Here is a 16,757-nt window from a genome sequence, read left to right on the forward strand (position 1 = left end):
CGTATGGATTTTCTTCCCTGCGAGCCCCTGTGTCGGTGGTGAAAAAAAAGTTCCGTCTTCCCTGTGAAAGGTGCCTGTCCATTTGTTGTAAGCGGTCTATGCTGCCGCATTTACTCGTGTATGGATAATTTAAAAGCTGTCATTTTATGGACCCTTTATTCGTCACCTGTTTGATTCCTGGTTTTGTGTTTGAAAAAAGGGAGCTGCCAGTTATATTTCTTTTAGAATTACACATTTTACTGTGTGCTGTTATTTCACTGCAAGCCATGTGAACCTTACTGAATAGCTCTTCTCAGTTTGTTTAGACTGCCTGCTATTTGCACTTGTGTCCCTCCTCTTGTATCTCTCTACACTATAGCCTAAAGTATGTACTGACTGTATGGATGCATGTCATGGGCAGAAAAAGGCGGCTGTGGCTGTAAACTCTCCCACTGATAATGCTTTTAATGGCTTCTGTTGTTATTAAGGGCGTAATATCGTGTGTTAGAAACATGTATTTATTCGTATGGTGGTGTGGACACATTTATATATACATCAATAATTCCCAACCACTGCGCTGCAGCAGATTAGTGTGCTGTGGGAGCTCATCAAGTGTGCCATGCTAAATAATCTAGCTTCACTTAATTGCTCCATACAATATCACGTTTACCGAAAATAATGAATCTTTGTTGTTTGTGATTTATTTCCATTTTTGGGGGATGTGTGTGCTGTGCTTACTTTGTAGCTGCAGTGTTATTTCCTCTCAAGTCACAGATTAGTTTACCTTACAGTTTGATGATCATAGTTGATTACTTCCTGCTGTTTAAGGGTTCCGGGCAGACTTCTGTTAAAAGTGTACTGTAGCACCTACCAAAGCACTTATTGTTCTGGTGTTTTGGTACTCTACATCACAGGTATCAAACTGGTGGCCCGTGGGCCAGATCCGGCCCGCCACGTCATTTTATGTGGCCCGCAAGAGTGTGCATTGACTTTGTGTTTCTTGCTAAAATACTAAAATTGCAAATTGTCTTTACTTTTAAAAATATTGAGATATTGCAAGCATTTTTTGTTACCAACCCCAATTTCAAAATAAAATTGATTCACACTGTAGTTGAACAGTTTTTACTGGCTTCTGATTTCAAAAGTAATTATCCATGAATTTGCGTATATGTAATAATATGAGGCAATCATACCTTCATACGGGTTTGTAGCCATCACAGCCCTCCGAGTGGAACCATATCTGTGATGTGGCCCGTGACAAAAATGAGTTATGACAGCCCTGCAGTCTACATTTTACGTTAGTTTAGCGATTAGCATTACTTCCCCGTCTTCTCCTGTTACTTACTACTCATCCTCCTTTAGTCCTAACGATACTTGTGAAAAGTGTAGCTTATTCGCTGCGAAGTAGGCGAGGATTAGTGACTAAGAGGAGTGGCTCCGCATCATGGAAGGACAGTGTTCAGCCGTGCTAGCTTGTCAGCTGTCAGATTCAAAGCACGTTAGCATTCCGGAGCAGCCGGGAAGATCCGTGAATCTGCTTCCAGCTCTGTGGTCAGACATGCTTCAAGCCATTTTCACACAGAGGCAGAACGCTTGTTGATGTCGTCATCAATAAGCATTATTGTATTTGGTCGTTAGAGTTGTCCGTCAGTTAACCACAGTATTCATCCATCCATTCATTTTCCGTACCGCTCATCCTCTCAAGGGTCGGGGGCGAGCTGGAGCCTATCCCTGCTGACTGGGCGAGAGGCGGGTTACACACCCTGAACCAGTCACCAGCTAATTGCAGGGCACATACAAACAAACAACCATTCACACTCACATTCACACCTATGGCCAATTAAGAGTTTTCAGTTAACCTACAAGGCATGATTTTGGGATGTGTGAGGAAACCGGACTACCAGGAGAAAACCCACGCGGGCACGGGGAGAACATGCAAACTCCACACAGCCGAGGCCAAATTTGAACCCGGGTCCTCAGAATTGTGAGGCAGTTGGCCACCGTGCCGCCTAATCACAGTATCATAAAACAAAACAAAAAAAAAAAAAAACATTTTTTTTTTTTTTTTTTAAAAGGTGCTAAAAGTTTGACGTGCTACTGTCAAAGATGTTGCTGAAATTAAAGAAGTCCTTGCTCACAACTATGCCACAGTCATTTTCATTTCCTGTTCAGTGGTTATAACAACATGATCATGAACTCATGATCATCACTGGTACCTTTCTACGTTAGCACCACTTAAACACACAAAAAAGCCAACGGAATAAAAACAACTGCGGAGTGGATCCTATTATTTGGTTTGCCCACCCCACCCCCCTCCCACCGTTTGGTTGACTACTGGGTTAGTTTGACTATAACTATGTTTTATGTTTTTTTTTAACACAAAGGAGAGCCTGGATACAAGCTATAAATGTATAAATTCAGAGAAGTATAAAATCATTTTACAACTTCAGTCTGGGTTTTACAAATCTCTTGTCCTGCTCTAGAATATATCATATACACATACATACATACACACACACATACATATCAGTATGTGTAAACAGGGCCTGGCTTTGGGATATCATTTAAAAGAGTTGCTTGTCCAAACCTCAGAAAGTCGCGGCATATTGTTATTGTGAGGAAGCTCGCAAGTGGAGTTAATGCCTATGAGCACTAAGATGACATCCATCAATTTAGACATTTTATTGGAAATGGTAAATGGGCTGCTCCGGAAATGTAAATGGTTTTGTTAGTGTACGGCTACGCTTGAACACGTGCAGTGTGACAGAATGAATGGGTTTGACCTGGAGGATGCTGTATTGCTCTCTATGAAATGTCAGTCAACATGCCACACAGCATTCATGGAAGATTCTCCATTGAGTTAAGAGTCTGGGTGTCATCCTCCACTGGGCTATAAACACTAATATTCATTGTATATTTTATTTTACATTCCCCCCCCACCCCCTAATTTCCCCTTCCGATACCACCTTAATAAGTCTGTCATCCATTGAATTTGTAAGTGCATGGGCAGTTTCTGTCTGGATCTCATTTGAGGATGCAGAAATTGTCTCCCACGGTTGCTGTTTGAAGGTATTCTGCTACCTCCTAGATCTTTGTTTTAAGTGAGGTCCATAGGGTCTCAGCAAAGTCACTCCATGAGTTGTTCTCCGTTTTTGCCTAAATTGATTTGACGGTGCAAGATTTGCCTTCCAGAGCTGTCAGTTTGAGGTACACCGCTGCCTCATAGATTGCTGTTTTAAAGTCCCCCAAAACATATATCCTTGTTTTGTTTCTGAATACATTAAATATGTTTGAAGATCAGTGCTGAAAAGACTGAGAACAATATAGTATTGAATTGTAGAGATATAGCTTAAGACTCTTTTCCTTCATCTCTTTTGGCCAAATTTTTTTTTTCAGGGTAGAACGTTTACCGATTCACGACTGCCCGTGGCAAGTCAAAAATACTCAACGGGCAAGCTAGCAAAACATACAACGTTCCCGATCAGGCAAGCGTATGAAAAAAAATATTGTCATACGTGGGGATGTCACAATATTAAAAGTATATTATCGCAAAATTAAAAGTGCCTTGATATCGTCGTGTCCTTGTCTCGGCATAAAATAATGAGCCGTTGAGTTTAAAATGTAGTTTATTGCAGTTTACACGAAGCCAAGCCGTTTAGCGAGGCAGCTACTGCGCTTCACGCCCTCATTTGAGTGTAAATGCACCCGATTGGACACGTAACCCATGTGACCATGTATGTGCGTCTAAAGTAATACACTGATTGGCTGACTGGTCCCATGTGACCGCAGCGTTTAGAGGAGTGCGCTAGCTAGCGTTGCAACTTCTATGGCGTACTCGGCGTGTCAGAGCATCGCTTTACAACCAACTGGGCGAGATAAAGGCGCCTTGTTGTTCACGCCGGCCTCTGTCTCAGCAAATGCAGACCCATGGGCCGTGGGAAACCCCGTAAGTCGGACCTCCGCGTGTCGCCTACAACCCCCGCCCCCCTTCGCTGAATTTTTTAAGCCTATTGTAACAGTATCATTCTTTAGTGGTGTGCTAGTGAGTCAAAAGTCATGAATGAACATCACACAGAAAGAGAATGATTCTTGCTCACCTTAAAACATATACCTCTTTACATTCCACTAGTCCCAAAAATGAAATTATAAAATAGGGCCACTCCATATGACTGTAAAAATAAATTATCTTACATACTTCCTTCTCTTCAAATGTAATGTCTACATTTCACATAAACACATGTCACAGAGGCTGCTCCGAAAAAGAAATCATTTCACAATATCACTAAGCAGAGGAAAGGAAACTGTCTAGTCCCATGATTATTTTACTTATTGTAACTTGGCTGTTTCTAAACCTGCATTGCCTTTAAGTGTGTTCCTGCCTTTCTGAATTGACTTGAATTTTTGGCAAATAAATCACTGTTAGTAGGCAGTCATTTTTAATGAATAGCAGCAATTTCTAATGTTATAACTTTAACAAAATATGACAATAAATTCTGCAACATTAGTGAACAGACAATTTTTCAATGGATGCTTTGTTATTATGAGCATGGCATAACTATTGCTGCAGCAATAATAGTGTTTTGGAGGTACTGTTTACGAATGTAAACATTGGATACAAGTGCATGGTAATATTTGATGTGATGTCTTTTTCACAAAAACCTGTTGGGAAACACAGAAACTACTAAGCCTATTGAGAAGGAGTTTTTTTTTCCGGTATTCCTGCTTTCACCTCTTTGCCCCACCTGTACTGTCAACCTTCCTGCAATACCGTGAGCTTTCCCACAATACCGCAATAATTATCATACCGTGAGGTTAATACCGTGATAAAACCGAACTGTGAGATATAGCAAACATTTGAATGCACTTCATAGAACAGGGCAAGCTCAAGTTTGCCATGGGCAAGCAAAAATTTGCCTAAAAAGTTCACTTTGAGCCCTGTATAAAAGTGGTTTCCCAAGACAGCAAGAAGTGTTTTCCAAAGCAAGTCGTTTTTTTGAGGAAATTACCATTTTACAAGGCTCCCGGCTCCGGCAACCTTTGAAAGCATTCAGCAAAGATCAGAAGTGTTTCTTCTCCCTTTTTGTGAGATCATTCGTGATCATGGGAGATTTCGATATCGGTGGCGGAACAGCATCTTTATCTGTGGTGTTCTGTGTTGAGGTTATCGGAGCACACCACACAATGGGACCAAAACTGTTTATTGGCTGATATTTTTTATCAAAGCCAAGCCGTTTAGCGAGGCATCTGTGCGAGGCAGTGTGGGGTCTCTCACAGATTTAAAACAAAACCCCAAAAAAATCTTTTAAGATTTGAAAAATGTTGCATGTACCAGGCCATAGAAACATATTTTTAATGTACAACATATTTTAATTTTCATGCCTTCAGGCACCCTAAAGGAGCCTACCATCTCACGCCCCATAATTCTAGCCAAAAACATCTTTCGGCCACCACTTCCTGATGCCGCACCCTTGCTGGGACTTGGTGACCATCCACCAACTGTCCAGAAAACCATCGATCCACACCATCGAAAGTAACATGCCATCCATCACTGTTTGAAAATGAGTCTTCATGTATTTCTGAGTTCACTGCAAATGTATCTCCTACGAGATTGCTTAGGGATGGCCTAAATACAGCTTTATGCATGACTGCGAGCATTTTGACGATCCAGCATCAAGAGGATCTTGTAACTCCATAGACAGCATCGGCTTCAAATACCTGCTTGGTGTGCTCATCATTCTGTTCTCTTACTATGATATACCTGTATTTGCCTGACAGAAACTTTCCTTAATATGCCTTTATCAGAACAAAAATCCCTGAGTCACAAAAATGTTTTAAACACACAGATTTTCTTAAAATGTCCTTGGTGTAGAGTGTTTTCGCATGTCACTTGGACTATTTCGCACTTCATCAGAAAAATCCTCATTTCTTTAAATATTTAATGAAATATGTGAATACAAATGTTGATCCTTGATGTAAGGTCTTAAATTTGATCAAAGTGGCTTTAAAAGGGGCTTGAGGAGCATTTAGTCTTCCATCAGCAACCAAAATCGAGGCATATGCAAGAGGTGGGTAACTCTAATGGTGTACTGATTGATCCAAGTTAAAGATTATTCACTATTCAGGTTTCGCTCTTCTAAAAATGTATTACACGAGTTCTATTTGTCACCTTCATCAAAACATCTTATAAAGTTTGCGCTGATTGTTTCTCACCAGGAGAGCACAAATCATTCTTTTATTCTCCAATCACGTTCCCTGCCAGTTTAACTTCCCCTTCAGAATGACTTGACATTGAATTGCAAATGACAGCAAACGTAAAAGTTTTTAACAAGGTGTGACAGCAACCCGAATCCTTCCAATTAACATTATAATCCATTCTGATTCAGTGCCAGGGGAACGTGGGTGAAATCCCTTTGCTTGTATTCCGTGAAGATGCGCCAACTCTCGCTCCGGTGTATTTGCATGCAGCTGTGTATCATTTTGACACGTTGGCCCCTTCTCCTTTCACTGTATCTCGTATCTACTATTTATTTAAATCCCGGCCTCGACCCAGTAAAGGTTAACACTGTGTAATCCGTCAAAATGTTTGATTTCAGCAAGAGAGCGTTTGGGATCCTTAAAAATGTGCTTTGAGTATTTGCACGAAGTGTTGCTAACTTGTGGTGCAAACAACTAAAAATCAGTTAAAAAAATTGTAATATATTTATTGTTTATGACATGAAATCACCAGTCTCCACTCACATCACTGTGTTTGTGTGTGTGTGCGCCTCAAGCTAGAAAGTAGAATAAATAATGAATTGTCTTCCAATAGAAAGCATGAAATGAGAGTGGTAAGGTGTGTTACAAAGTGTAACCAATCTATTTGCACTGGTGTTTCAGTTTTCTTTTTTCAATTCATTACATTTCAGTTGCATTTGTGCACCATAATAAATTATCTTTACACTTATAATTTTCCAATTTAGAACCTGCTTTCGGTGCCCCTGTCGTTATGTATTACAGCATCTTTTATTGGTATTTAATGTCAAAATACTTGAAGCTAACAGATATGAATTAAATGTAAGCTAAACTGTAAGTGGACAACATTAAAATTAATAATTTTCTTCTGTCCTTAATGGATGCTTTTACATTAAAAAAAATGGGTTGAGCAATGAATCAAAGAAATGTGGCATGGATTCATTGCGCTCTCCATTTGTTGCTCTGAAATATTGAGCGGAATGAAGACAGATGGCTTTCACGGCTCTGTTTTAATGGCATAAAGCACACAGCGTGGGGCGTGTCCATCTTGTTCATTTCTGTACATGGGGTCCCGAGTTCATGATGCCCCTGACATACGAGGTATTAAGTTTACAAATGACGCAAAATACACTAGTTTAATTCTGTATTACTGTTTTTCATTTGACTGTTCTATATTTATGGCCTAAAAGTATTTTAATACAAATAGTTACAGCAACAATAACAATGTGTATGCTTTCAGCAGTCACACGATTATGATTTAACTACTGCAACTGCATAAGTTAATGATAGACTACTGCACGTTGCGAGTGGCAAATGTCCAAATGTTTGGGTTTTGTTGCCGCCATAAGTACAGAACCAAAGATACCCATGTACAATGGTGCTTCTGGGCTCCTGTTGAATTGAACATGATTTCAAGCATCCAGAATGTCGTCACATTTTGCGGCATTGTTGTGTTAGGTTGCAGAGTGACTAAAGGCCTGATTTACTAAGATCCCAAATATTGAGTGATAAATTGCATTGTTCACTCTTAACAGATTTCACATGCTGTTTTCACGTTTTGCGCGTGATCTACTAAGATTGCGATCTTTACTAAGAACCCAAATAGCAGGCGCAAAATTGCGTGTTCACTCACTCTAACATGTTCACTTACTCTAACAGATTGCATGCACTGTTGGCAACACGTGTACAAGTGTTAAATAAAAAATGCCATAAATAAAAAAGGGTTTTGCGCCTTAGTGAGCTCTCAGGGTTTTCACCATGCTACATTGGGAAGATCTCTTTGAAGTGATGGAATTGGAAGTGCTAGTGAAAGACAAACAAGCATATTACTGAGTTACAGAAAATAAATCCATCTGTCAGATAATTTTGCTGAATCCAGGAAAAAAAAAAAAGCCATGATTTGTTTTTATTATTATTTTTTTTTAATTTTTTAATTTTTTTAGTTAATTCACTTCAAGTGCTTGTGGTTGTACTCTGTCTGTCCATACTACACTAAAATTGTGTTTAAAAATTGCGGCAGCACACCCGGAATCGCACCCGCTCTGGGAGAGGCCAGCACCAATTTTCACTGTGCATTGAAATGACCCTGATGCAGGGAAGAATTTGTAAGGAGTTTTTTGATAGGCGATATGTCATGAGTCCATCTTGTGAATGGCTCCATGTCAGGCCGTACATCAGAAGCTCTGAAAATTGCATGACTGAATAGACGACGTGTCTCTATCATTTTTGTTTTTAGTGTTTCAAAGATGTGTACACAAGTGGAAAAGTTCTCCCCGCCGCCTCTCATTTTGCCTGCGCTAAGCTGGCACCACTTTGCTTGCTGGTTTGCACCTGCGTTTGCATCGCTATTTAAAGATGCAAAATTAGCCATCGTAATTCATCTCAGGTTTGATTCATCATGTTACTTGTGCTAAATGGGTCTATTTGCATATATGTACTTCTTCCAGAAGCTGGAATGCTTAGCACATCTGCCTCACAGTTCTGGGGACCGGGGTTCAAATCCCGTCCCCGCCTGTGTGGAGTTTGCATGTTCTCCCCGTGCCTGGGTAGGTTTTCTCCTGGCACTCCGGTTTTCTCCCACATCCCAAAAACATGCGTGGTCGGTTGATTGAAGACTCTAAATTCCCCGTAGGTGTGAATGTGAGTGTGAGAGAGTGTTTGTTTCTATGTGTCCTGTGATTGGCTGGTGACCGGTTCAGCGTGTACCCCTGCCTCCTGCCCGAAGATAGCTGGGAGAGGCTCCAGCAGCCTGCGACCCTAGTGAGGATAAGCGGTAAAGAAAATGGATGGATGGATACTTTTTCCAGAATGTGCAAAATCCATCCATCCATTCATTTTCTGTACCACTTTTCCTCAATGCGCAGCAATATCGAGCTTTTGCCTTTTGTAAATCAGGCCCCAAGTGTTTTCTCACTTGACAGATTTGGTTCGATTAAAGATTACAGTTATACACTGTATGGGTTAAGCCTGATTCAACCCTGATTCCCTGTCCAGCTTTTGAATCAGCAACATTTTCAAGTCTTCTTATTTGTTGCTAGTTGTTGTTCGTGTTGCTTTTTGCATTAGCACCCACAGAGCACTTCAATGCTGTCGTCTTGGTCTGTTTTATATACTACATTACGACTACTCGTGTCATGTGTCTGTTGGGCCGTTTTCCTTGTTAGCTTTGATTTTCCGTCGCAGGCGATTTATTTGCACAGTTTGACTAAGAATTTAAAAGTAAGACTCATAAAATTATACTGTATGTGGCCTAACTTGAGGTGGTCACGTATAACTGTATCACACTGCAAATTATGCAATTTGGCAATTTTATGCAAAACTCCAAATTGGCCAATTCCGTTCAACACTGTTAGTCGTACAATGTACAGGTGGGAACGAGCAACCTGGTCATACAACCATTGGACATTGGCCGACAGAAATGTTGTTTTCATCTTTGTTCTGGCAGTCTACAGTTTGAAACGCGTGACACCAACAGGATTTAAGTAGAACATCAATGACTTAAACCACAATGTGGACATAAGTTGACTTTATGTCTCAACCTCTTCATTTGGACTGAAAGTTTTAATGTGTTTACAAATAACAATTAAGAGTACAATCACACTTGTCAGGTTTGGGACAGTTAAAACAAACCCAAGTGTGAGCACCATCATCTGAACCCTTTTGCGGACTAAGGAGGGCCAAGACTGCTATAAAAGGTGGTCTTGGTTTACTTTCAAACAAACTCGGATGTTAAAATGACAACAGAAATGACAGGAAATCATGAAACTAAACAATTTGTTGTGACTTTATCCAACTTTGTATTCGCCATTTGGTTCATACTTAAAGATGCCAGACTGCCAATGCGATCCATGACCGACCATGTATCATTTTCTTTGTGAGTCCAGTTACAATGAACCTAACAGCGCGACATCCATTGTGCCCATGGAAATGCTTCCAGTTAGCAACGCTCATCACCTTTTTTGAGATTATGAACAACATTGAACAGTAATTGCTGGTAGAACCCATGCGAGATGGCGTTGCTGTGGCGTTTGTCATTTGCAGGACCTTTGCAAGAAGAAAGTGCAAGTCGAAGTGAAAACATGTAATCATTACTTTGCCAGGAGGCAAATTTTGCAGTCGAGGAGGTTTCTGTCCAATCTGTTGCCTGATGCTTTCATTCATAGCACAGATGTTGACCTTGTATACTGTATGTGTTAGTAAGACTTAGCACTTTTTCGTGTCCAGTCTCAAGGTCCAGTGAGGGACCCAAGTGGAAAAACAAATCAAGCAGCATTTTTTAAGTTAAAGGTCACCCTTAATTGAACTTCAGCTGTATTTTATAAATTTAAGTCCTTAAATGCAACCTCAGTGGCTTTGAGATGACAATTACCAACTTGTGTGCCTTTTTGTCGCAACACAAGTCTGTAACTAAAAGAACAGGTTGCTGCATGTGATCAGATGATAATATCTTGGTGTAGTGTCTTGGTGAAGCAGCATGTGATTCATTTTCCAAGATTATTGTTGATTGCTCTGTTCCAAGTAACCGCAAAACAATTTTGTGATCACGAGTTGGCTCAGTGGGACAGCAGCTGCCATGTTAGTCGGAAGACATTGTACGCTGCATTCTGTGTTTGCGCCATAAAATCTCTCCTTTCTCTTTGAAGGAATAAACTAGAATGACCCGTCTTGATGCTTGCCAGGGTTTATGGCTCTGGATCTAGCCCACTGGCCTTCTGTTTGACAACTGTGCCTATCTTCTTCTTTTCCTTTCGGCTTGTCCCGTTAGGTGTCGCCACAGTGTGTCATCATTTTCCATGTAAAGCTATCTCCTGCGTACTCCACTGTAACACCAACTTCCCTCATGTCTTCCCTCACTACATCTATCAACCTTCTCTTTGGTCTTCCTCAAAATCTCTTGCCTGGCAGCTCCATCCTTATCATCCTTCTACCAATATACTCACTATCTCTCCCCTGGATGTGTCCAAACCATCGAAGTCTGCTCTCTCTAACATTGTCTCCAAAATTTATAACCTTGGCTGTCCCTCTGATGAGCTCATTTCTTATCCTATCCAACCTGTTCATTCCTCGAGAGAACTTCAACATCTTTTCCGCCACCTCCAGCTCTGCTTCCGGTTATCTCTTCAATGCCACTGTCTCAAATCCGTACATAATGGCTGGCCTCACCACTGTTTCATAAACTTTGCCCTTCATCCTAGCAGAGACTCTTCTTCTTCTGTCACATAACACACCTGACACCTTCCTCCACCAGTTCCAACTTGCTTGGACCCATTTCTTTACTTCCTCACCACACTCACCATTGCTCAGGACTGTTGACCACAAGTATTTAAAGTCCTCCACCCTCGCTATCACTTCTCCCTGTAGCCTCTCTCTTCCCCCTTCATGCACATATATTCTTTCTTACTTTGGCTAATCTTCATTCCTCTCCTTTCCAGTTCATGCCTCCACCTTTCTAATTGTTCCTCCACCTGCTCCTTGCTTTCACTGCAGATCACAATGTCATCTGCGAACATCATGGTCCACGGGGATTCCATTCTAACCTTATCTGTCAGCCTATCCATCACCACTGCAAACAGGAAGGGGCTCAGGGCTGAGCCCTGATGCATTCCCACCTCCACCATAAACTCCTCTGTCACACTTACAGCACACTTCACCACTGTTCTCCTGCCCTCATACATGTCCTGTACTATTCTAACATACTTCTCTGCCACTCCAGACTTCTGCAAACAGTACCAGTTCCTCTCTGGGTACTGTAATAGGCTTTCTCTAGATCTACAAAGACACAAGGTAGCTCCTTTTGACCTTCTCTGTACTTCTCCATCAACACCCTGAAGGCAAATAATGCATCTGTGGTACTCTTTCTAGGCATACTGTTGCTCGCAAATACTCGCTTCGAGCCTTCACTACTCTTTCCATAAGTCATTTTGTGGCTCATCAACTTTATTTGACACCTGTGCCTATAAAAGGACATATTGAAAAATCTGCTTATTAGCTTTTCTAATTAGCTAAACAATACACAGAAACCAAAATATAGAGGTTGTCTTTGGTAATGTGTTTTGTTTAAAGCAAAGAAATGACACCTATAAGGGTAAACAACAATTTACAAACAGTAAAGCACCCATTTTGTCGTGGTTCTGTTTTGCCTAGGGATTTTAAGGTGGAATGTACTACATTTAAGACAACTTTCTGAAGGTTTGGGTGCAAGATCATGGGCTCTTAAACAACAAAAAAAGTGGTTGAACTTTTGAGGTTTTAATCCAGGCATTCAAAATCCTGATTTCATTCCCATAGAAAAAGCTAAAATCATGGAAGCAACAACTTTAACCATCTGCAAACTCATAATGGGACAAACTATGGTCTGACTTTTGCAAGAAGCTTAAACATTGCCAAAGGGAGTTGTCATTTCCACTAGAGGATTAATACAATCTGTCCATCAATACATTTATCTACCTCGGATACAAGCCTAAGCCATTATGCTTGGCTACCTAGTGTCAATACATTCCTGGGAGCTCCTATTCTCCAAAATGTAAGAGCATGACTGCAATTAACTCTTTCCCTACCATGAATGTATTTTATTCATCAACTGGAATCGAATTGTTTACTGTCACAACATATGTATGTTTTTCAACAGGCCTAACTTTTTGCAAAATTCGGGTATGAAAACCACCAAACAGATTGGTGTAGATGGCTGCATTGCATCACTTTGGATTTGATTTGATTTTGGGTAGGTGATAAAGATTAGGTGGTGAATCTCAGCGTTTCACGTCGACACGGAAGTCGAAGTTTCAGCACCTCAGGCTCAGAGAATGTTTATGTTGGATATAAACTCGGGATGTTCGATACCACTTTTTTTCAGACCGATACCAGTAAGAGTATTCAAACTTGAGTAATCACTCACTCACACTTCTGCATTATTTGTGCACTCACTGTTTTATCATGCTGCACTATTTGCATATTGCTGTTGATTACTACTGGCCACTTATGTGTTTGAGAACTCTCTGCACGATTTGCACTGTCGTCACTGTACCAGATCATTGCACTATTAGTTACTTTAATTTGCTTGAGGACCCGGCATCATTTGCACAATGCCATTAGATCTGAATCACCACACTTGTGGTACCCATTAATTTCTCACTGACTCTCCATACTTTTTTAACATTTTATGTTAAATGTATATTTTGTCATAGTGGGTGTTTGTTGTCATACTAGAGTGGCTCCAACTACTGGAGACAAATTCCTTGTGTGTCTTGTAACATACTTGGCCAACAAAGCTGATTTTGATTCTGCCATTAAAAGCCATTTCTAAGTCTTGTTTTAGTTGTTTTATAGTTTGAGGTGTCACAGAAGCAAAACATTTTGCATCGTGGTTTTGGTGAAATCAAATCATTCATTGCTGATTGCTAAATACTAGAAAAAGCTAGAAACGTCTTGGTGAAAGAAGAGTCTTCTCTTTGGTCGTTTCGCTGCTTATTTTGTCACAAAAGACTATTCTGTGGGTCTCGAAAGATCAGTCAAAATGCTTTTTAAACAGCTGACAATATGGGGAGCTCTGCTTTGAAAAACGGTTGGCAGTGAACGAATTTGAATTTATCAACATCCAGTGATTTTATTTAAAGTGAAAAACAGACACCACAAGTGGGTTGCTATTCACGCTGTATGTGAATGCTGAAGATTCACACACGCACAAATGTTTCTGTACCCTAATAAAGAGATAATTGCGGCAGCTTTGACTCGGCACTTTGTCGATTGGCGGATGAAACAGAAGGAGCCTTCACGGCTACGTGAATGACAGACTGTTGGATGCCAGTTAGTGGGTCAGCACCTGTCTGTCAAGACTTTCTTCTAATTGCCAGTGACACTATTAGCAGCATGCTGTCGCCTCTCTCGCATACGTGTAAGCGATGACGTCTGGAACGAGGTCGTCTTTGCCGGTAAACAAACTTTTAGTGTGACAAGTGTCTTGTTAAACGCTCTCATAGACACAAGTCAGACAAGCAATTACATGTATTCAGCCATGCGTCGCTCACCTCTGCATATTCATCCTCTCTTATGATGCAATTTGTGGCAAAACAAAGCTATTCACTAATGGCCAACCCCGACCAGTTAGACTATAAACGTCGGAATTACGCAGTATTAAAGCGTCACAGTGACATTCTTGTCGGGATGGCCTAAAAGTTCATTTGTTTGTCACTGAATCATAATTACCGCTGCTATTCATTTAGGAGAGCCATCTAGGCTTCATTTTCTGTCAAAAGAGGAGATGTGAAGGTGACTCTTGTGACGTCCGAAACGCAAGAGGCTTTCAGACAAGCTGTCTCCTCTCAGCTAGCCTTTTAAATCATCATCACTCCAGCGAGCTGTATGACAGTTGTCGTGATGTATGACCATTGGTATACTGGCAGCGCGCCATCGCTTGTTTAAACAGCCACGGTCCGCCCGGTGCGTCCAATACTCCACAGTTTCATTAAGCTTGAATTGTGATTGGGGGTTTTGTGGATGTTGAAGCATCGGATACTTGATGGGTGATGTTCTGTTTGTAATGTTGTACCTAAATTCTGGAGTTTCCTGCAGGCAACTGAATGCTTGTCTGGGTGTAAGAGTGGCTGGTGATTGGTGCAGGTTGGCTTATGCCAGTTGGATCATAGATGAATCATGATCTGTATTAATATGAAAGAAATATCATTACAAATAAGACACACCACACAATGAATGACGTGGCTGAATGTGACTGATCCAGACAAAAAAAAATACATTCTGTGAATCACTCTCGCACACCAAGTGATTGACCCTCACACGCATAACTAACTCGCTGCAATGTAAAAACTGCGTTATGGGCGCCACACATACTACTGTATTGTTATTTTATTGAACCGCAAACAACTTACCCCAATTGTGAAGGAAGAAGAAGATTGCCTTGGCCACTTTAGATATAATTCAAAGAAAGGAAGCGGGTGAGAAAATAAAGGAGAGAGTGTGAGAGCGTCTTGGCAGTGATCGATTGTTCCATTCACTGACTGCATTCGTGTATTTTAGTGATCCTCCACCATTCGTTTTTTATCCAGAGGTATATATATATATATATATATATATATATATATAAAAGATGCCACAAAATGGTGATAAAGCCCTGACTGAATAGGAAAGTAGTAATTGGTGGAAAGGAAGTATGTTGAAGTGATACATGGCCATTTTATATATATATATATATATATATACACATACATACAGTGAGTACGGAAAGTATTCAGACCCCCTTAAAATTTTCACTCTTTTTTTATATTGCAGCCATTTGCTAATATCATTTAAGTTCATTTTTTTTACACATTAATTTACACACAGTACTCCATATTGACAGAAAAAAGAAATGTTGAAAATTTTGCAGATTTATTAAAAGCATGCTGCCACCACCATTCTTCACTGTTGGGACTGTATTGGACGGGTGATGAGCAGTGCCTGGTTTTGTCCACATATGCCACTTAGAATTAAGGCCAACAATTTCTATCTTGGTCTCATCAGACCAGAGAATCTTATTTCTCACCATCTTGGAGTCCTTAAGGTGTTTTTTTTAGCAAACTCCATGCGGGCTTTCATGTGTCTTGCACTGAGGAGAGGCTTCCGTCGGGCCACTCTGCCATAAAGCCCCGACTCGTGGAGGGCTGCAGTGATGGTTGACGTTCTAGAACTTTTTCCCATCTCCCGACTGTATCTCTGGAGCTCAGCCACAGCCTCTTTGGGTTCTTCTTTACCTCTCTCACCAAGGCTCTTCTCCCCCAATTGCTCAGTTTGGGTTGACTGCCAGCTCTAGGAAGGGTTCCGGTCGTCCCAAACGTCTTCCATTTAAGGTTTATGGAGGCTACTGTGCTCTTAGGAACGTAAAGTGTGGCATAATATTTTTTGTAACCTTGGCCAGATCTGTGCCTTGCCAGAATGCTGTTTCTGAGCTCTTCAGGCAGTTCCTTTGACCTCATGATTCTCATTTGCTCTGACATGCACTGTGAGCTGTAAGGTCTTATCTAGACAGGTGTGTGGCTTTCCTAATCAAGTCCAATCAGTATAATCAAACACAGCTGGACTCCAATGAAGGTGTAGAATCATCTTAAGGATGATCAGAAGAAATGGACAGCACCCGAGTTAAATATATGGGTCTGAATACTTACGGCTGTGTGATATTTCAGTATTTCTTTTTTAATAAATCAGCAAAAATGTCAACAATTCCGTTTTTTTCTATCAATATGCTGTGTGTAAATTAATGAGGAAAAAAATAAACTGAAATTATTTTAACAAATGGCTGCAATATAACAAAGAGTTTAAAGGTGGTCTGAAAACTTTCCATACCCACTATATATATATATATATATATATATATATATCTCCATCCATCCATTTTCTGAGCCGCTTATCCTCACTAGGGTCGCGGGCGTGCTGGAGCCTATCCCAGCTGTCATCGGGCAGGAAGTGGGGTACACCCTGAACTGGTTGCCAGCCAATCGCAGGGCACATGGAAACAAACAACCATTTGCACTCACAATCATCAACTACGGGCAATTTAG

General features: G+C 40.7%; 1 protein-coding gene across 4 annotated transcripts in view; it reads left to right on the plus strand.

The window, feature by feature from the left end:
• The window catches only part of cadm1b (cell adhesion molecule 1b), a 230,926-nt gene that overhangs the window by 18,584 nt on the left and 195,585 nt on the right, over nt 1-16,757 (plus strand). The window contains exon 1 of one of the 4 annotated variants that reach the window (XM_061781990.1): nt 3,752-3,925. The exons of the other annotated variants lie outside the window; for them this stretch is intronic. The gene's annotated coding sequence lies outside the window, so the exon portion shown is untranslated. Of the gene's footprint in view, nt 1-3,751; nt 3,926-16,757 lie in introns of those variants that run through there. 4 annotated transcript variants of the gene reach the window in all.

The sequence above is a fragment of the Phyllopteryx taeniolatus genome, chromosome 8 (genome assembly GCF_024500385.1).
Source record: "Phyllopteryx taeniolatus isolate TA_2022b chromosome 8, UOR_Ptae_1.2, whole genome shotgun sequence".
NCBI lineage: Eukaryota > Metazoa > Chordata > Actinopteri > Syngnathiformes > Syngnathidae > Phyllopteryx > Phyllopteryx taeniolatus.